This window comes from Talpa occidentalis, unplaced genomic scaffold (genome assembly GCF_014898055.3).
Source record: "Talpa occidentalis isolate TD23 unplaced genomic scaffold, MPIMG_talOcc4v2.1 talOcc4.15, whole genome shotgun sequence".
NCBI classification, from domain to species: Eukaryota; Metazoa; Chordata; class Mammalia; order Eulipotyphla; family Talpidae; genus Talpa; species Talpa occidentalis.
In genome coordinates this window covers 19092164-19114545 of record NW_023601543.1, presented here as the reverse complement: position 1 = coordinate 19114545, position 22382 = coordinate 19092164, and the positions used below count along the sequence as shown (strand labels likewise).

The following is a 22382-nucleotide window of genomic DNA, read 5'->3' as shown; positions in this document are numbered from 1 at the left end:
CCAAAAAAGTATCATTTCAAACAAACACTTATTAAAATTATATTGATCTCCAACTGCCCATTCAGTCCTATGTAGAAAATTCACACTTTTGACTTCCACCAATTTGCATGGGTCTTAAGGTATTATTGAGTATTTTCTCCTTTTAATATTTTCAGAATCAATTTTTGCAAATGTCAAAACTTTAAAATAACCAAAATTAAAATCTGACAACCTAATTAAAAAGGAATTTTGTTCAAATGTATAACTTACAATGTTCCAGAACAATCAAAATTGACTAGCAATATTATAACATATCAGATACTCATGAAATTTCACATAATTTTAGAATACCAATATTAATATTCATGTGTATGCCAAGGTTAAATATTTCTCCCAAGTCACAATGCTTCCCATTTAATTTCAATTTACCAGATAAATACCAAATGGCTTGAATTCATCTAATATCTTTTCCATTGGGAAAGGGGAAAGTTTTAATGGAGTGCCTCAGGAACTCCTCTAAGTTTCCATAATCTTCCTCTAATCAATCAAACTACAGATTTTTCCTAATTTAGATTTCTGGGAAGTTCATAAGTATTAGGGGGAAAAAGCATTAAATTACCAACAGTGACATATATCCAGCTAAACTCATCCAGCACAATGCTGACAAACTTCAACTTATTTTGATTCCATAACTGGAATTCTTGATGTTTAAAAAAACCCTTAATTTCCCAACTCCCATGTTAGCCAACATTTACAGCAATACCAAACTTTTTAGACTTAAGTATTTTAAACCAACATATTAACCAAAAATTATTCCAGACCACACATCCTGGAAGCCCTTTAATAAGTTCCCATTATATTTTCTGTGCTCAAAACTTCTGTAGGTTCTCTCTAACCAATTTTATATCCTCAAGAAGACAGACCAATTAGACACAAAAAGGAAAATGTACAATATACAACATATACACAGACAGCACCTTTAGTTTTAACTGACATGGAAAATCTTATACAATTGTACTTTTACTTATAGTCACAGAGACACAAAGTTTTTTCTTCCCTTCCTTACAAAAACAACTTCACCACTGCCTGAAGAAAGTTAGTTCTACTTACATCAAAGTGGCCAGTTTGTTTTTCACCTTAACTACACATGTAAATAGAAAGGAAAAAAAAGTCTACAAAGAGATAGAGAAAATAAAACATATTAGGCCCATATACAAAAAAATGAAAAATTGAAAAAAAAAAAACAATGAAAAATTAAAACCAAGTTCTCTCCAGAGAGTCAAAGTCACATCCCCAAATCTGAGGAGTGTTGAAGCAAAAGTCACATGATTTCAGATGTCATCTTAGGAATTTATCTAATACAGAAATGATGATCCTTAACTGGAAATTCTTTTGCCATTATATTCCATTGTCATTCTTCTTCTCTGTTATACTCATTTATAATATGTTATATTCGAATTGTACAAATTCAGGTGTAAGATGGGCCTTAAAAGCTTTGACAAATTAATTCTAGGTGAATGGCTAATCTTCACAATAAATAAAAAAGAAGTAAGGAACCTCAATAAAAGAATAAAGGCTAGCTACTTTCACTTGTTTGAGCTAGATTCCTAGGTCACTGCAGTACAGATCAGGTTAATGGATGAATGAAAAGACTAAAATGAGAATGATTAACTAACGAATGATTAAGCAATGAGAGTTTCTTATGGAAGAGAAATGCATAAATGGAAAAATAGGAGCACAGGGTGAGATACTATGGGAAAGACTAAAGTAAGTTTACTCCTGGATTCAAATAAAAAAATTTAAGGCATGAAAAATCACATGGATTCTCACATCAGTATCAGTTTGGTTTTATACATATAACCAAATAGCAAGTTTCTAATTTTCAATTCTACATATAAATAAAATCTATTTCTCCTTTATTTTCTACATAATTACATCCATTCTGGTTTAAACCATTAAACTGATTTTTGGTTGGGCGGGATTCTGAGCTGGCTTATGAGAGGTGCATCCTCTTTGTCCAACATCTTAGTGAGGCTGCCATGATTGCTGCTTTTGAGCTTCATGATGCCACCCAAGAACAAAAAAAAGAAAGATGCTAGAGAGTCAGCAAAGCAAGACTGATAAGATCCAGTGAACAAATCTGGGGACAAGGCCAAAAAGAAGAAGAGGTCTAAAGGCAAAGCTCAGGACACGTTCAATAACCTTGTTGTTTGACAAAGCCACATACGACAAACTCTGTAAGAAATTCTCAACTACAAGCTTATAACCTCACTTGTTGTGTCTGAGAGGCTAAAGATTCATGGCTCCTTGGCCAGGACAGCCCTTCAAAAGCTCCTTCATAAAGGACTTATCAAACCGGTTTCGAAGCACAACCCAAGTAATTTACACCAGAAACACCAAGGGTAGAGATGCCCCAGCTACTGGCAAAGATGCATGAGCAAGTCCCACCAACTGTACATTTTGAAAAATAAAAACTTTACTAAATAAAAAAGTGAACTATTGGTTAATGAATTTTCAAGTCCAGAGGAAAGGCCGATACAATTTACAATTGTATGATTCGGTGTGTCAATAATGTTGTGAAGCATCCTGGTTCCATCCTCCCTCTCCATTCTACCATGGTCTAAGTGCAATGCTAACACTGGTTTCCATCATGGGTGTAATGTTGTTGCACAAGTTGAGATTTTTATATCTACATACAGCACTAGCCAATAGAAAAAAAAATGCTTTTCCTGAGAATTGCAAGGAAGAATAGTGATGGATCATTCATTCAATGATCCATTCAGATGACATGCCAAACCTGGAGCCAATTATTTGACCAAGCCAAGATAACAAAATGTACTCACTGGTTTAAGCTACTCCTAACTCCGGGGGTCAAATTCCTCCCAAAGTAATCAAAGAGAAAGGATGATAAATGAAAATGCAGAGTAAACAAAGAGAAGTAAGTGCAGATGTTAGGTAAGAAATTAACAATAGCCACGATAGTTATAGTTCATACTCAAATTACCTGATATCTTCAATAGTCATAATTGGTAAATTCATCAATTACCTTTTCCTCTTTAAAATTTTCTGCAATTAACCAGAAATACTTTTCCTTTTTTAACTCCATAAACAAGTTACAAGTGTTCAACTTTCTTTAAAAAAAAATATTAAGGCAATGTACAGCAGTGAAATTTCTTAGGATCAGAAAGCTGAGTTAAATTCAAAGATCAACATTTTCTTAATTATATAACCTCTAGTGACTCACTAAACCCAATGTTTTTGCTGTTTTGTTAATATTGCTGTCGTTTTCTTTTGAATTTTCTGAGCTAATTCTGTAAATTCTACAATCTTTGTCACTACTGAAGTTTCTTTCTGATAAACTTAGTAGTCAGATAATGATTCTAGAGATTTCCTTAAAGCCTGAAACTAGTACTCCTAGTCTTTGCTGAGGGACTCTTGGTGCACATTTGTGCTCATTTCCACCATCACTCAGATGGATTATAATTACACCTTAGACTTCACTTACTTACTGTTCATTTGGACCCTCAAGATTACCGAGAATTGAGAGCATAAGCCTGCCCCCGTTCTTTCTCAGGCATGTTTATAGCCCCATACGTGCCTGTGACCTTCTAGATTTCCAAGGAAATATAAAGAGATTTAGAAAACCTCCTATGGGCATCTCATTTCTCAACTTATTCTTTTAAGCTTTTTGAGTAGCCTATTGTTTGACCCAACTATTATCTAGTACCTCAGGCAGCCATGACGTTCAAAAATTGGTTCTGATCATTTTCCTTAAACTTACCTGGGTAAAGACTTTTTAAATGGGGGAGATCTGAGTCTGAAGGAATGAAGACAGCCTTGTGAGTGAAATCTTTCATGAAAGTGCCAGACTAACAACTAGTGGTATTTCTTTTGGAAAAGAGGCTTTGGAAAAGCTCATCTTATTCTGCTGCTTCCAGTGGCAGCTAAGTTGCTAGTTTTCACTATGATTGCTGCTGCGATTCACTGTGAAGTCATTGGTTTTCAAGACTATTACAGAGTTAGAGAGGATGGTATGGGAATAGAGCCAATGAAAATTCTACCAAGCTCATTGTTCTTGTGGAGATTCAGCCATTTACCTTGAGTATATTCCTCATGGATTATAGCATGTCTTTGCCTAATTCCCAGGGCTTAGTGAAGGTTGATTCTAACAATTTTTGTCAGTGTTATTTATTTCATTACTTTTGCTGACACTACTCAAGATTTGGATACAGAAATACCTATATCTTTGATGGAGATTCATGCAGTTTCAGTAAAATCCTTTCCATTTTTGCATTTGTTATGATTTTAGATCCAGTAAGTCCTTGTGAGTATTCACAGTCATGTCAGACAGTAAAGTTAGAGATAATAGCATAAAGAAACAAGTAGCTGACTATCTCTTGAGCCTACAAAAGTGTGTGCATCTCTATATTTGAATGTTTCTCAAAGACCTGCTGTCAACAGCCATCCACCATAAAAGCTGCCAGAAGAAAGTGAGAGACAATCTACATGGACATTGACGGTAACAGAGAATGATAGATCCTCTGACAAAATAAATGCCACCTCTCCTTTTGAACATTCAGGATGATTAAATGCATGCACATGTGATTCCTTTATCTGAGTTTCTTCTGTAATGGTGTACCTTTGAACATACTGTTAGCAGATGACTTATAGCTAGTTAAAGATTCAAAACCTCGGCGAGCCAGTGAAAAATACAATACTTTGAGTCACTGATTTTCTCTCTTTTCCCTCTCTCTCTACATATATATGTATGTATGTATATACACATGTATATAATTCATTTATTAATTTTCATTCACTTAATAATTCATTCATACATATATATATATATATACACACACACACACATATGGAGAGAGATCTCTATCTCTATATATCTTGCATGATAGCTGAAAAGCTGCAATGCTATTGTATAAGCTAAACATCTCCACCAAACCAATTCACGTAATTTTTAAATGCCCCAAATGGTATCACAACACCAAATGGTACTTGAATGAAATCTCCTAACTCACTTCCCACTCAGAAAGATTGGTGGGAGGAATGCTTTAATAAGGATATATTTCAGTAAATACCTTTTAAATATTTCTGCCTACAGACACAGAGAATTTTACAGAACTAATGTTTGTAATAGTGAACAACTGACAACTTCATTCTAGGTGTACCCAATTAATAAGAATTATCTGGACAATCATTTGCTTATATTTGACAAGACAGCCATTACTCATGTCATTTCAAAGCCATGAGTAAGTGACAATATTACCTATTTCAGAGTGAAAGTCCATGTCCCAGTAAAGATTTTCCATCAAACCATATAACAATTTAGCTTGATCTGAGAAACTATTTCCCTTCTCATTTGAAGTACAAACAGACCTAGGCTAACATATTTTCTAATTGACTTTTTTGTTGGAGATATTAGATGGCTGATTTATAACTAATTTAACTAATGCATCTATTATTTTTCAATATAATCTTTGGAGGTTGAAGCAGAAAAGAGAATGTTGGAAAATAAAGAGAATAGAGTCCATTGATTTTAATTGAAAACACGGACACCCTCTAAGTAAACTATCTGGAGTTGACTGTACTTGAAATGTTCTTATAAAGTCACTTACTTTGAATAGCTCTTGATTTCTCTTTAAACAAAAAAGAATTCAAGAAGGGGCTAGAGGAGACTGGAAGAGAAATGTGTGGTGACAGATGGGCAAACCTTCCAGTGCTCTGCTGCCAGGTAAAATGAGTCCACTGGAGTTGTGATCCGTTTCTTCCACAGCTGCGAGGCGGCTGGAGGCACATTTCACTACTTGTTAGTGCAGACCCAGTCCATTTGGAAACTGTCACGGGAAATAACAATTTGACATTTAATAATTCATTCGTTGCTAAAGCCAATATTTTGAAATGGTATGTGAGGCATCCCACATTTAATAGCAAAAGCTTGAGCTATTGCTGGCAAGGTCATAAAACTTACTGGATTTTTTGAGGCTTTGAATTTAATAGTACAAAAAAGGATGGCTCTCTATCATGACAGCTCATGGCAAATTATGCTCTTTTAGTCCTGGTAAAAGTTAAACACTTCCTTTTAAAAATTAACAATGTGTTAGTTCAAATACACAGAGTTTATGGAATACTCCTTTCCTAGGTGAGCATACTTGTTGAAAGGGTTAAATTCACTGAAGTGATGAAAATGGGCAGAAATGGGAGGGGAGGAGTAAAATATTTATTATGCCAAGGGTTGTTTTTTTTTAAGATTTATTTATTTATTTATACAAGCACTGGGAACAGTCAGAAGTGTGGGAGGGTGAGAGAATTCACCAGAGCCAGAGCGGGGAGCAGAGCATGCAGAAGGACCAAAGTACACTGCTGAGGGGAGCAGCAGTGGCAGGAGAGGTCTGTGCGCCATGTGGGACCCTCCTCTGGTGGCTGGGGAGCAACCGGGGATCAAACCGGCGCTGCAGAAGCTACGAGCAGCTTCGCAACCTTCGCAGCCCAGCGCTCAACCGCTGTGCCACCGAGGAGGCCCTATGCCAAGGGTTTTAATGTATCATTTCATCCTTAAAATAAACTTGCAATAGTGATATCACCCCCATTTCACAGGTAAAGAAAATGAGGCTATAAAAACACTAGTTGCAAAAGATAAAATTAATAAGTAAAATATAAGGACTTAAAGAAAGCTTTGTCCATTCCAAAATCGGTATAACTATTGTATCATGTATTCCCTAAACACTGTAGTCTTATATTATCCAAAGTTAATGATCATTCAAAAAATTTCAATGCTTGAAAAAGAATGAAAATAAAGAAGTGTAAAAGAATGTCACTTCAACCCCTGCAGAAGTGCAAAAGCCTACTGTTATGAATTTAGCCTTTTCTATTTGTACCTTATACCATTTAAAAATGTAAAAAAACAAACAAACAAAACCTTGAAGAGCACACTATATGGACCAGAATTCTCTAAATTTTGGTCCACAGAAGATTTTTAAGGATTATTATCTGACAAAAAGGGTTAAATTAGTTTGGCAAGATGCTGTGTTAAACAGATTTCTTCACTGTTGAACTTTTCCAAACTGTTAATATCTTAACATGCATAGCAAAGTTTTAAGAGGCACTATAGACATGCAGGTTTCCTAACTGTATCTTTCCAGAAGAACTTATTTTACCAAATGTGTTGCACAGAACACCAATTTGAAAAATCCCCTTGATTCAATGTCTGACACCCAGAGTGAAGGAAGTGGAACAGATTTGCTAAGGAAGGGGAATCAGGCCTTTCAGACCCTTGGAACCAAGGAGATGCCTCTAAAAATGGAAGTTGTTGAGGGAATATAAAGCCCCCTCCACCAAACTGTCTACTTCATAATTCTGCTTAGGGTTGACTGTACCTGAGGAAATACTAAACAGTGTTACATCTGAGGTCTGATCACCCCACATTTAGCTTTATTTTTCTAAACTAACATATGATATAGCCAGTTGCAAATTAGAGTAATGAGTTTGTTTCCATGGCTGCTCAGTATAGCCAGTAAGATTTCAATTGCAACTTTTCCCATTGCTTCAGCATGTGCCAACAGCACTCAATACCAAATTAAGGTGGTCAAGCCACAAACTGAATTAGTGCAGCTGCCATTCACCTACCAGTGTCAAACTTAGAGTAGGTAGATTTTCAAATGTCACAGTTTGGACCCAAAAACTTTCCCACAAACTTTGGGTTAATTATTGCCCCTTATAAATATCCATTTAGAAGTGGAAGTGCTTGCAGGAAAGTAACAAATGAAATTCTGTATTTCGGTTTATTTATTAAACACTTTTCTTCTGCGATATGAGGAATGGGATCCTACATGTAGGAATGGGATAGTGGGTTGTTGTAGGACACCAAAGAAAAACTTTGAATACATCTCAGATGATCAGACTTCTAGCCACACACACACACAAAATCAATAAAATGAATAAACAAAAATGTTTCCTTGGCCCTTCTGATTTTTCCTTCTCTAATAGCCAGCAATCTCTATCACTATCGACAGAAAATCAGACCAACAGTCTCAACAATAGAGTGTCATGGTCAGTGTAGAAGGAGGCATAAATCATGTGTTAATAAGAGTTCTCCAATAACTGCCATTAGGAGAAGTAACTCAGATACATATTTGGCTTGAGAATTAATACCCATGGAATAATTCAAGGCTAAAATATGTGATACTAACTATAAAAGTAATTATCTTCCAAGGAATAATGAGTGACTGTGGGATGAAAAAATCAGGGAAAATTACTAGAAGAGGAAAGAATTTTTTTTTTAAGATTTATTTATTTTTTATTTTTTATTTATACAAGCACTGGGTACAGTCAGAAGCGCAGGAGGGTGAGAGAATTCACCAGAGCCAGAGCGGGGAGCAGAGCAGGCAGAAGGACCGAAGTACACTGCTGACGGGAGCAGCAGGCAGCAGGAGAAGTCTGGGAGCCATGTGGGACCCTCCTCCGGTGGCCGGGGAGCAGCCGGGGATCGAACTGTCGCCGTAGAGGCTGCGGGCAGCTTCACAACCCAGCGCTCAACCGCTGCGCCACCGGGGAGGCCCCTAGAAGAGGAAAGACTTGAACTGAGTTTTTGAAACCCTAAACCCAGAATGAGAAAGAGTTGTATTTGTTCATAAAATCAGAGTTAACAAATTGGTTTCATCTCTTTGCTAATAAATAATGGCTGCTGACTGCCTAGAGCACTGTGTTGAAAGAGATGCTGAAGCTGCTCCCAGACATACCATAAAAGAGTGCCATGATAAGTGATATCTACCATGGGCTATAACTATCTTATCTGGGTATAGAAGCAAAAGCATCCCAAGGACAATTTTGAGCTGATACTGATAAAACCAAACATCTGAATACCACCTGAGCTAAGATAAATCAATAGAATATATTATCCACCACTGAGAAATTCTTATCCCCACATTTAGAGTACTTTAAATAAGGACTTTTCATAGCCATCTATCATCATTGGCATTACCTCTACTACAGGTAGGCAGGTGTCACCTTGTAATGGGGAAATTTAATGTTTAGTTGAGTTCAAGCCATCTCTAATGATTTAAAAAATAATTAACATGGGCTCAGATAGAAAAATTATGTATGCAGTGAGAATGCTAAAACACAGACTGCTTAAATGTCTGAGAACTAAAAGGATCTACCTCCATTTCGTGCCAATTTCTGGCTCCACACCAGATGGGCCTACTAATGGCTGTGGTTCTGTGGGTTCTACGAGGAATTGGAGAGATAGAAAAGTTCCATTTTATGCTTCTCCTCACTACCCTTAACATGGCTCTTCTCATAATTATATCTCTTCAAAAATTAGAGAACTCTTAAGTATTTTTCAGTATATCTTTGGTATTTATGAACATAAGATTATATTTAAATATATTATGTTGGGTGAGTTTAGCTTTAATCCCAAACAAATTGTCATATTTTCCTTTAAGAGAACACTTTGCATTCTGTAGTCATAGCAACAAAATGTGCTAGTAGGCTGAAAAACTGACATTTCCCCACCGATGTTTATTATTCATGATGCAGACACCATTTCCCCCATCACCTCCATCAGCACTAAAGGGTCTCTCCATTTAAATGTAAATTGACCATAAAATATAAAAGGCTCCAATTTTACTGGCCATGAACAGTGTTTGTCTTTGCCATGCTTTTTTTTTTTCCTTCTCTGCTTCTGATTCAATACCTCCATAAAGGAGATGCTCTTTAAAAGTTGAAGGGGCATTTGACATTCCACCAAAATTCAGGGCCTTTCTTATGAACATTATATGCCAAAAGAGAGGGGAATTGTTCTTACCAACAAAGGGAATAACCCTGGTTAATATTTATACACATTAATTTATACTTTTCAAACTCCTTCACAAATATCTCAATCAGCTGCTTCTTCTAGACTCTAGACAGGCTCAAAATGCAATGCCTTCTTAATAGCCTTCAAAACAAAGGCAAACACACTGAATTTGAGAAACTGAAACTTTTCCTCTAAGCTAAGGTATAAGGATATCCACTCTTACCACCAGTATTCAAAATAGTGTTAAAAGTCCTAACTGAAGCAAATCGGCAAAAGAAAAGGATTAAAGGAACCCACATTTTAAAAAAGAAGTAAATGTATCACTATTTGCAGATGACATAATAATATACATAGACAATGCTAAAGAATCCACTAAAACGAAAACCAAACTATGAAAAAGAATAGATCAGTAAAGTGGCAGGGTACATAATCAATATACAAAAGTCTCTTGCATTTCTATATGCAAACAATGAATTAGAAGAGAAAGAAATCAAGAAAAATATTCCATTTACAGTAGCTAAAAACTAAGTACCTAGCAATAGACCTAACAGAGGAGGTAAAAGACCTATTCAATGAAATCTATAAGACATTGCTAAAAGAAAGAGAAGAAAAAAGGAAGTGAAGGATATTCCATGCTCATAGATTGGAAGAATTAGCATTGTTACAATGGCCATCTTATCCAATGCATTATATAGATTCAATGCAATCCCTATTAAAGCTTCAATGAAATTCTTCAAAGAAACAAAGCAAATAATACTGAAATTTATATAGAATCACAAAAGAATCCAAACATCCAAAGCAATCTTGACAACAAAAGGAGAGTAATAAAGGGATCATCCTCCCAGACTTTAAACTATACAAGTCTACTGTAATCAAAACAGTATGGTATTACAATAAAAAGAGACACAGACCAATGAAATAGTACTGAGAGTCCAGAAATAATCCCACACTTACATGGAGTGTTAATTTATGACAAAGGTGTCAAGAGCATACAGTGGACAAAAGAGTCTCTTCAATAAATGGTGTTGGGAAAATTGCACAGCCAAATGCAGAAAAATGAAACTAGACCATTTTTTTCATACCATACACAAAAATTAACCCCAAATGGATTAAAAACATAAATGTAAGACAGGAAACCATAAAATAAATAGATGAAAACATAGGCAAAACACTCTGCCTTCAGTGGCTTTGATTTTAATGTTGTTTCTGGGGACTCATGTCCAAAGGCACGGGAAACAAAATCACAAATAAACAAATGGGACATCAAGCTAAAAAGTTTCTGCTCAGTGAGAGAAACTATCATTAAAATGAAAACACTTCTTACCTAAGGGAAGGAAATATTTGGACACCATACATGTGACAAAGGGATAATAATATCCAAGATCTAAAAACACATACAAGTCAGCAAAAAGAAAACATACAGCACAAGATAAACAAATAACCCAATCAAAAAAAGACCAGAAGATCTGAATAAGCCCTTCTCCAAAGAAGACATACAGACTTCAAACAACAAAAATGCACATGAATAAATGCTCATCATTACTTAATCATCATGGATGTGCAAATTAAAACCACATTGAGATACTACCTCACACCTCTGAGAATGTCTTATATCAAAAAATTTAGAAACAACAAATGTTGGCAAGGGTATGGAGAAAAGGGATCCCTTTACACTGTGGGAATGTAGACTGGTCCAGCCCCTATGGAAAACAATATAAAGGTTCCTTAAAATATTTAAAATAGATATATCATATGATCCAGCAATTTTACTCCTTGCTATTTATCCAGAGAATGCAAAAACACTAATTTGAATGGATATAGGCACTCCTATGTTCATTGCAGCACTATTTACAATAGCCATGTCATAGAAAAAAAACTAAGTGCCCAACAACAGATTAATGAATAAAGAATATGTGGTATATATACACAATGGACTACTACTCGGCTATAAAAAGTGATGAACTCTTGCCATTTGCAACAAAATGGATGGAACTTGAGGGAAGTACGCTAGTGAAATAAGTCAGAAGAAAAAAGACAAATACCAAATGACCTCACTCATATGTGGTATATAGAGAAACAAAATAAAGGGACAGACAAAAATTAACCAAAACAAATCCTAAAAAAATGACTGCAGAACTGAGGTTACTAGAGAGGGAGGGAGAGGACTGGAACCAAGGAGGAGCAGGCCCAACGGACTATGGTGGAAGACTATGGGTGCTTTGGTGGTAGGTGTGGTGTGCTAACATACATCTGAAGAAGTGTGAATCTATTCCCCTAAATCACATACAGTGTTATAAACCAATGCCACCTCAATTTATAAAAGTCAACACACCAGCCTGCTTCCAGTTTAGAAACAAGACTGTTCACACATCCTTCAAGAGCAATTCATAAAAAGATGGTTTTCCTCATCCCAACACACTTTCCTCAGACAACCTGTTTCAGCACATGTTTTCTTCTTTCCAGAATGCAGGATCCAAAGAAGGTAAATACATCAGTCCATTCTACAGTTGTATGGCATGAAACCATGGTAGCAACTGCGGTTAGTGAACTTCTCTTTGTTCATTTATATTTTTAGATTTTTAAGTAAACAATGAATAATCTTTTTGCTTTTCAGTATTTATGGAATCTATTACACAGGGTTGAGAGTTTGGTCTGAATGTAAATGTATTTTACTGAAAAATTCAATAATTTCACGCACTTGACGAATGTTTTCTTGAATGCTTTGGAAAAATTTTCCAAGGTTAAACCTAACTCCAAGCCATTAGAATTCTGAAGTACTTTCATATAAATGCAGTGGTACTACAAATAGTCAGAAGGCTATGGGTACGGAACAGAAATTGCCTTCATTTCTTTTAATTGTGATATAGACTCTTCTAATTCATAGGTGCCGATTCCTGTTATAATAAGTAGAGACCCTAAAAAGTGAAAACACCGATAATTATTTCTTTGTATCGCCACTGTTATGGCTGCTGTTGTTAATGCTCTTCTGGGACTTCAAATTTTATAATGGGAACATCAATGATTACAGTAGCAGGAAGACAGTGTTAGATGTTCAAGCAATAAAATCAAATGCACCTTGATTTGAGTCTTTTGCTATGTGATTCACTAGTTATATGATCCTCAGAAGATAAACTTAACATTTCTGGGCTTTACTTTCTTTACTTGTAAAACATATATCAGTGTTCATTTCACTTATCCTTGAGAACATCAAATAAAGTTGTATGTATTAACTGCTTAGCTCAATATCTGAGATACCGTGTTTTTTTAATGCTAGTTATATTGATAAAGGAGCAGATATTAAGCATGGATTTCCCCTGGAAAGTTACCATTTACACCAAGCCCTTAGTATAAGATTGTTTATTGATATTTGCCTCTTTGATTTCCTCAAAAAAAGGAGGGGATGAAGAAGTCATTACAAGACAACCACTCATCAACTCTGCCATTGAATGATTTTCAACACACTCACAGTATCTTCATAGGATCATAGATGAGTTAAAAGTCACATAGTTAGAAATAATCCCAGATATATGCAGTAATCTTGATATTAAATATTAACAATAAAGACTACTCTAAGCAACTCTTATTTGGATCTAGTTGGAAATTCTCTAATTTTAAAAATAATTTCTTGTTTTGATGATGAAGAACCACTGAACTCCATGATTATTTAAAAAATTCTTAACAGCGTCAGAAATAGCATAATATGAGCATCATATTTGGAAACAGTATTAGAAATTTGCTAATCTAAAGAGTTCATTTTAAAGACAAAAGAAATATGGGGCTGTTAGGAGAACTCATAAGCTTAAAGTGATGAAGTTAGTGAATTATGGACTTAACCCCAAACCCAAGCTTACTAGCTCCCAATCCATTCTGTGAAATTTTGCCTTAGTTTGGCCTTTCTTGATAGGGAACCCTGAAACAAGAATTTGGGCATATTGCTTATGGCAGTGATCCCAAGAAGCACAAGTAAGAGAGGAGACAGGAGGGAAAGAAGTTGGTTATCCTCTGAACAATCTGGACTAAATCTCCATCAGGACCTTGTAAGAAACCATTTAAAAATCACCTCTGAAGGAATGGATGGTTGGAACATTTGTCCACTGACCTCCTATTGCGATAGGAAGTTGTCCTGGGACAGGACAGGGCCCAAGTGATTTTATCCTGGCCTGGGAGCTGGGCCCCTCCGACTCCTGGTCACTGGATCTACCTGTTATGTGGACGAGGTTGGGATCAGGCTGAGGGACCGCACCCCTGTCCGGTGACACTTTGTTATTATTATGGTATATGGTACTGAGCAACTTCGGAATCTATTTTTTTCTTTGTAGGCCAGGTTTTGCTTAATACTATTCTCTGACATGTTTTTGACTTTTCTGCTTCTACTCAGCACTGACAACAATGCAGCGTCTCTACTAATGAACAAAGATAGGACACTCATTGAGTGTTTTACCTCCATCAAGGCATCTGGAGGTTTCCCAGGCAGCTGGATATAATACCCCATCCCAGCAGTTTGGATGGTGAGGGTGGTTTTGGTGAAGAAATTCACGTGAATATTCACAATCAATCTTAATTTTAAATATCACCAAAAAAGAATTCTCTAATCTTTCCTAGATCTAATTGGAATTTTTTTTGATTTTTAAAATAATTTCCTCTTCTTTCTTGGATGACAAAGAACCACTGATCGCCATGATTATGCAAAAGTATCCCAGAGCCCCAAAATGAAAGATGAATGTGCTAGGATAGTTCTTCTTTCCTCCCATTTATTCTCAGAAGTAAATTGGCCTGTTTATTATAGTATTTTACCTACATAATCTTAGCCATTTCTATTGGGCAAGGTAAAGGGAGAGTTCAATTCTCAGATTCCTTACAAAATGATTCAGCATATTTGGTCCTAGTGGTAATATTTAAGTCATGTTCTTATTTATGCTATAATTAAATTAAATTAAATTAGTTTCCCTCCCACCCCACCCCATCCCCAATGTTGCATATAATTGCTGTGCTTTGCATTTCCATTTATTCTAAAAACCTGACTCATCTCATAAAGGAACTAGTAACACGGTTGTTAAAATAACACCAAAAAACACTGTACAATGAATAAATGGCAAAGGTCAAGAAGAGAGAAGAGAAATCATGAAGTCATTTTTGTTTAATTATAATGGTTAATTTCTTATTTATTCACTAGATGTCTACATACAGTTCTAGACATAGTCTGTGATATGGAGCCATATGAAGAAGATACACTCACTGTTCTCCAGGAACAATATATATATTGAAGCACCAGTAAAGAACTCAGAAAAATTTCCAATTTTCCATTCAAACTGGATCTCTAAGGAAACATTATATTGTAATATTTTGGCTGTTCTAGATAAGACAGTGGTGAAATATTTAAGGCAAAGGGAACAAATAGCTTGAGCAAAGGCATTAAGATGATAAAACGAAAGTAAACACTTTAGGTTTGCTAAGACATATCGTCTATGAAGGGGACTAGTAGCTGATAAGACTACAGGGGCAGACTCAGCCAGATCACAGAGGGCCTTGAATGACAGACTGAGGAATCTTGATTTACTTTAGTAGCTAATGGGGTACCACTGATGATTTTTGAGCTGGAAAGACTTATGATGAAATTGTTTTAGGAAGGTTTAATTTGGCAGCAGTGTATACAATGGATAAGAGGTGAAAAGGAACGTGCAGGAGAGGGAATTATTGTGGAGGTACATCACACACACATAGGCACAATCATACATGTGTGCAAGCATGCATACAAAAACACACACACCTACATCTTATATAAACTCAACAGAAAACAGAAAATTCCATTTTAATGGCTCTATTTTTTGTTATTAGCATTTGTTAAATTTTTAATTAATTTATATATATATATATATATATATATATATTACATTCTTGTTCACTTTTGTACAATGTTTGCTTTCTCCTCTGAGGTGCAGTCCCTGTAAAATTCCCACCACCAATTCACCCATGAGCCATCACCATAGTCCCCTGTGCTCTTCCCTCCCATTTTGCTGCCTCTCCCTCACCCTTCCCTGCAGAATGTCTCTGGTTTATAGTTTCCTGTTCATTTTACTTATATTTGTTAAATATTGGTTAAAATACAAGGTTTCTGATATATAGCATGATAACTTAATATCTGTACATGTCACATTTTGATCACCACCAAAAGCCTAGTTCCCATTCAGCACCATTCAATTAGCATTTTTAAAATGAAAATAGCATTTTTAAAACATGATTTTTCTGATTCAACATTTCAAACTCTTGCGATGACAGCATGAGTTTGCTGTTTCCTCAGCAGGTCTCCCAATTCTTGTGGAACTCTAACATTGTAAGCATCTCACCATGCTGAGTGTGAATCAATAATTAAAATGCATGTATTTTGTTTTGGTATAGCATTACTCTTAAACTCCAGCCAACTTTTTGCCTATTGCTCAAAAGAGCAACTACTGGTTCCACTGGATCTAGGGCAACTACTGGCTGCACTGGATCATTTGTAATATGATGCTAATTCCAAAGTGATACCTTCCTAAGCAATGTTCAAGTGTTTGTCAGTATGCATTGAGTTTTACAAAATAAACTATCACATCTTTGATTCCAGTGTCTTGTGATTACCTAGATGATATGTAATGAGGCCCTGAGAGCTTGTTAGTAATGGGAATATAAAGAAGAGATCAATGTGATTTATATATCAGAAGTATAATCTATAGACATTTTTCAGCTGATTGATATTCCTAAATTTAAGAACTGGGGAACATAAAAAATGAAATTTGTGGGAAAAAAAGCAGATTTGGGGAGAGATAATGTAATGAATCTTAGACAAATTGAATTTGAACAGTTAACAAAAAATCCGTATGTCTAACATCACGTTATGAATACAGATCTGGACCTACGTCAGTGGTTCCCAAATTTATCTGCACATTGGACATAGAAATTGTTTAGGGATCAACTTGTTTTTTTGAGGTAACATTTACAATGCTGTATAGGTTCAAAGATCACATTTTTTCACCACACCCACCACCAAATGTCCAATCACCACTCACCATCATCAATCACTCCCTTCTACCCATGAGTGAATACTCATGCCTCCTCCCTCTCTGGTAACCACCATTCTGTTGTCAGAGTTTAAGGGTTTTTGTTTTCTTTATATCACCAAATGAATGAAATCATATGGTAGTGAGTCTAGCTAGAGGTTTTGGTTATTTTTTTCAAGAACCAGTTTTGGGTTTCATTGATCTTTTGTAATATCTTTTTTATTTCTATTTCATTTATTTCCACTCTAATTTTTATTATTTCCTTCCCTCTACTGGCTTGTGGTTCGGATTGTCCTTTTTTCTAGTTCCTTATAATGTAAGGTTAGCTTACTGATTTCAAATATTTCTGGTTTCTTGATGTAGGCATGTATTGCTATATACTTCCCTCTTAGTAATGCTTTTGCTGCACCTTGTAGGTTACGGTAGATTATGTCTTCATTTTCATCTGTCTCTTTCATTTGTCTTCATCGGTTTTTTTAATTCTCCCTTGATTTCTTCATTTACCCAATGGTGAGTCAGTACATTGTGCAGTCTCCATATTAGAGGTTTTTCCATCATTCTTTTTGTGGTTAATTCCTAGAATGATCCCACTGTGATGAGAGAAAAAATTTGATTTCAATCTTCTTGAGTTTATTAATGCTTATTTTGTGATACAATATGTGGTCTGTCCTTGAGAATATTCCATGTGCACTAGAGAAGACTGTGCACTCAGCTCTTGAGGGGGTGCAAGGCCCTATAAATGCTTAAGTCCTTCTAGTCTAATTCCTTCTTTAAAGCAGTTGCTTCCTTATTGATTTTCTGTCTGTTTCATCTGTTCATTGATGTTAGTGAGAAAATGTAATCTTTGAACCTATACCTGTAAATTGATGTAAGTCAGGTGTTAAAGTTCCTTACCACTATTATGTTGCTGTCAGTGTCTGTGTTTAGATGTTAATAGTTGCCTTATATATTTTAATGGTCCTTTGTTTGGGACATACATATTGGTGAGTATTATGTCTGTCCGAAGTACTGATCACTTAAGCATTATACAACATCCATCCTTGACTCTTCTTTACTTTTCAAGGTGGTAGTTTAATTTATCTGATATAAGTATGGCTGTGCCTGGATTTTATGGGGCCCCATTTGCTTAAAAAGGAAAACAAACTCTAATAAATAGACTCTGAAACAAAAGAGAACATTGTAATAGACATTGCAGAAATATAGATCATAACAGAATACTATGAATTGAGGTTAGCGCAAGAGGAGGGGAAGTTGGGGAACAAAGGAGGAAAGGGGTCATTACTGGCCTGTGGTGAGGATTATTGATGCGTTAGTGGTGGCATGGTGTGATAACGTACATCTGAAAAGGTATTTATTAAACCATACCCCTAAATTATAACAGTGTTGTAAACTAATGTTACTTTAATAAAAAAGATGCAATGTTATTTAAATATTTTAAATATTCAAATATTTAATTTTAAAAAATATTTTTTAAAAAATCGTATTTGTCTTTTCCTTCTGACATATATCAGTTAGTATAATCCCACTGATGTCCAACCATGCAGTGGAAATGAAAAGGTTTCATCTTTTTTATTCCATTTTCATATATACCACATCTTCTTTATTCCATCCATCCATTTTGGGTTATTTATGTTGTTTCCATATCTTGGTTATTGTGAACAGTTCTGCAATGAACATAGACATGCATAAGTCTTTTCAAGTTAGTGTATCATTTTCTTTAGGTAAATACCCAGAAGTGGCAATAGTGGATTATATGGGAGAACTACTTTTAAATTTTGGAGGAAACTCCAAACTGTTTTTCATAATAGCCACACCAATTTACATTCCCACCAACAGTGGATGAGGGTTCCTTTCCTCTACATTCTCACCAACATTTATTCTTTCTTGACTTTTTGGTGCAGGGTGAAATCTTGTTTTGTGATGCAACATGTGGTCTGTCCTTGAGAATGTCCCATGTGCAATGGAAAGGTATTTTTCATTTGCATTTCTGCAATAAGAGTTGTAGAACATCTTTTCATGTGTCTGTCAGCCATCTATATGTCTTCTTTTGTGATATGTACATTTAGATCCTCTGACCATTTTTTAATTGGGTTGTATGTTTTGTTGTTATCAAGTTGTATGCATCGTTTATGTATTTTGGATATTATCCCCTCGTCTGATATATGGTTTTCAAATATTGTCTCCCATTCAGTACACTGCCTTTTCATTTTAATGATGTCCTTTGCTGTGCAGAAGATTTTTAGTATGATTTAGTCTCCATTTTAATATTCTTTTTGTTTCTTTGCTATTGGAGAGGAATCCACAAAGACATCGTAAGACACATGTCACAAAGCTTTTTACCTATATTTTCTTCTATGTATTTTATGGTTTCAGGTATTATAGTCAAGTCTTAAACCCATTTTGAGTTGATTTTAGTATTTAATGTAAGTGATCCAGTTTCATTCTATTAAAGTGACTTACAGTTTTACCAGCACCATCTATTGAAGAGACTCTACTTTCTCCATTGTATGGTCTTGTTCACTTTGTCATAAATTGTCCATATATGTGTGGTTTAAATTCTGTGCTCTTGATTCTATTTCATTGATCTGTGAGGCAGTTTTTATGCTAACACCATACTGTTTTGATCATTGTAGTTTATGGCATGGTTTCAAGTCAGGAAACATGATACATTTTTTTTTCCTCTCGGGATTTCATACAAATGTTATATTTTGTTTTTGTTTTATATCTGTGACGAATGCCACTGTGATCTTCATAGGAATTATAGTTAATGTGTATATTGCTTTAGGCAGAGTGAACTTTTTGACAATATCAATTGTGCCAATTCTTAAGATCCTTATCTCTTTCCATTTGCTTGTGTCGTCTTCAATTTCTTTCAGTTTCTTTTTTTAACGTGTACCATATTTGTTTTTTTCTACATTAAGTTTATCAGTTGTTTACATGTCTGTATAACTTTATGGCTACATTCTAACTCCTCCACATATGTACGTGTTTCACTCACCCTCCACCAAACTTCCTATGCAAATGCCCTATCCCCTTCCTTCCTACCCTTATCCTCTCTTCCCTCCCCTGTGTTCCCTCTGGTAACCAGTAAACTTCGTTAAATCTAAGATTTGCTTTTGCTATATTTTGCCAGTATACATTTTTGGTTATTTATATTTCACAGACAAGCTAAACTAGATGATAACTGTCTTTCATTTTCTGACTTATCTCTCTTAGCATAATCACTTCGAGATTCAACCATTTTGACCCAAATGTCATTGTTTCACCTTTCTAACTAGTTGAGCAGTATTCTATTGAGTCTATATTCCACAATATCTTTTGTTGGTCGATGGGCACTTAGGTTGGTTCCATGATTTAGCAATTCTTTCATCAGTTTTTTTTTAGTTTTCAGTGTATAGATATTTCACTGTATTCATCATTATGACCACCATCAATATTATCCAACAGTCAGTAAATGCTTTTAATATGTGGCAATTCAAATATGTTGTTTCATTTAATATCCACAAAAGTCCTATGAGGGATCCGTTTTATCAATTGAAAAAAAAAAATGTGGCTTAGAGAGGTTAAATAGTTTGCCCAAAGTCACATATTGGCAGAACCAGGCCCTGAATCTACAAATATCTGACTACAGAGACTGAGATATGAATTTGTTTTAGGTTTTTAACAATCCAAGTAATTATCTATTATAATAACAGAAAATAAATTGACATTAACTTCCAAAAAAATACTTCCATATCTCTTCTTTCACTTGAGTCATTCAGAAAGAGTATTAGTGTCCCAGTTTTACAAATGAGAACAACGACACTCACAGAGGTTACATGACTGCCTTAAGGTCACATAATTTTACTGGTAGAGCCAATAAGCTAGTGCAGATTTATATATTTCATAAAATTTTTTCCTGAAAGGTTGGTGATAACCACCACCTCCTCCTGGCTAGATCAAATGCCTGTGATCTGTATTCCCAAGGCACCCTGTTTTGCCTTATCAAAGCACTTACTATACTATTTTGTAATTGGTTGCTTATCTGTCCCCCTTTTAGACTGTCAGCTTAATGATGGCAAGAAATCTTGCCTGTATTATTCACTCCTATGTTCAAACACTTAAAAGTAACATATAGAAGGTACTCAGTAAGTACTAGTTGAAGTGAATTGAATTTATTGAACCCCTTCTAGGTCATCTGTAGAGAAAAGATACATAAGGCCAACAGTCCCAATTTTGTATCTAGACTAGGCTAAAACTCACAGTATGATTTACTGTATGCCTTATAATAGTTTTCCAAAAAGCTGTGAGAGAGAACTATAGGGCTGTTGTATATAGCCGCAGAATCTTATAGCTTCTACTTAATGAAACCCAAAAGCTTCCTCTTTATTTGCAATAACATGCTGTAACTGGATAGCACAAATGGGTAAAACAAAGGGTCAGTAATATAGCCAACATTAAGAGTTTCCCAAGAGGGATCTTGACTACATTCTCTATCAATGTACATTGCTCAGGGTACAAAGGGAAAAGAACAGAGTGTCATATTGTACTTACAGTGAATTGAACCTAAAACAGTAGTTTCATATTTGCCTAAATCCCTGATTATGAACTTGTTTTCTAATAATTTGATTCTCTCAACACAGAGAGCATATTTATAAGAAAACAAAGGTCCTATTCAGTTTACTTCCAATTTGTTTTTATAGGAGATATAAAATGTAGACAACATGGAGCCTGAGGAGTTTCCAGCTGAGACATCAACATTGGTTCCACGTGACACCAACTAAATTAAACATTTAAAGATGATATGGAAATGACTGCATAAAGTTGCCATTTGTATACATAAATGTAGTAAGGGGAAGTTAAGTATCAGAACGATTAGAAAGGAGACTAGAGGATAATATGGTATTTGGGCAGAAACACAGGGAAGAAAGTAGACTGGGTAAGAAACACGATTTGTGGTATCCCAAACAAGCTAAGCCATGCAAATTAATCCACCCTGAATCCTGCTGCCATCTTCTTTTAAGGACACAACCAGGAAGAGGTGGGGAAGAGCTTTATTATAGTCTGAATTAGAAAAAGAAGTTTTAGTCTCAAGGGATAATTAGTAAAATTAATGAAACAGTAGACTAGAGCAATGGCACAGGCAAGCTAGTGAAATAAGATTTCAGGGAGTGTTCAAATTCTGTGACTTGCTTTGCTGGCTCAGAGAAATCTTCTGAATGCCTAGTCCTATAGTCTGTTGCCAGACCTACCACTCTGCAGTAGATTTGCTGTATGCTAAGCAAAGGAAGAAAATGACCTTCTAGAAATTCTGCAGGAAACATTTTTAATACTGAAATTTTACATGTTGGGATAGATTTTTTTAAATAACAGGAATTTTTATCCCCATTTTTAAATTTTTGCAAAACAGACCAATTCAGGAAATGAAAGAACAAGATGACAGTCATGAAGGAACAGAAAGATTTGAAACATAGATTTCAAAGAAACTAAAGTAGGAAATCGGACAGATGATTCATCATGTCAAGGTTTTCATAAAAAATTATAAATTGAGACAATCTTCTATATAATCTGAAATACTCCGCAGA

General features: G+C 35.3%; 1 pseudogene; it reads left to right on the top strand.

The window, feature by feature from the left end:
- Positions 1 to 2043: 2043 nt before the first annotated feature.
- Positions 2044 to 2416, top strand: LOC119246540 (40S ribosomal protein S25-like; annotated as a pseudogene).
- Positions 2417 to 22382: the final 19966 nt, after the last annotated feature.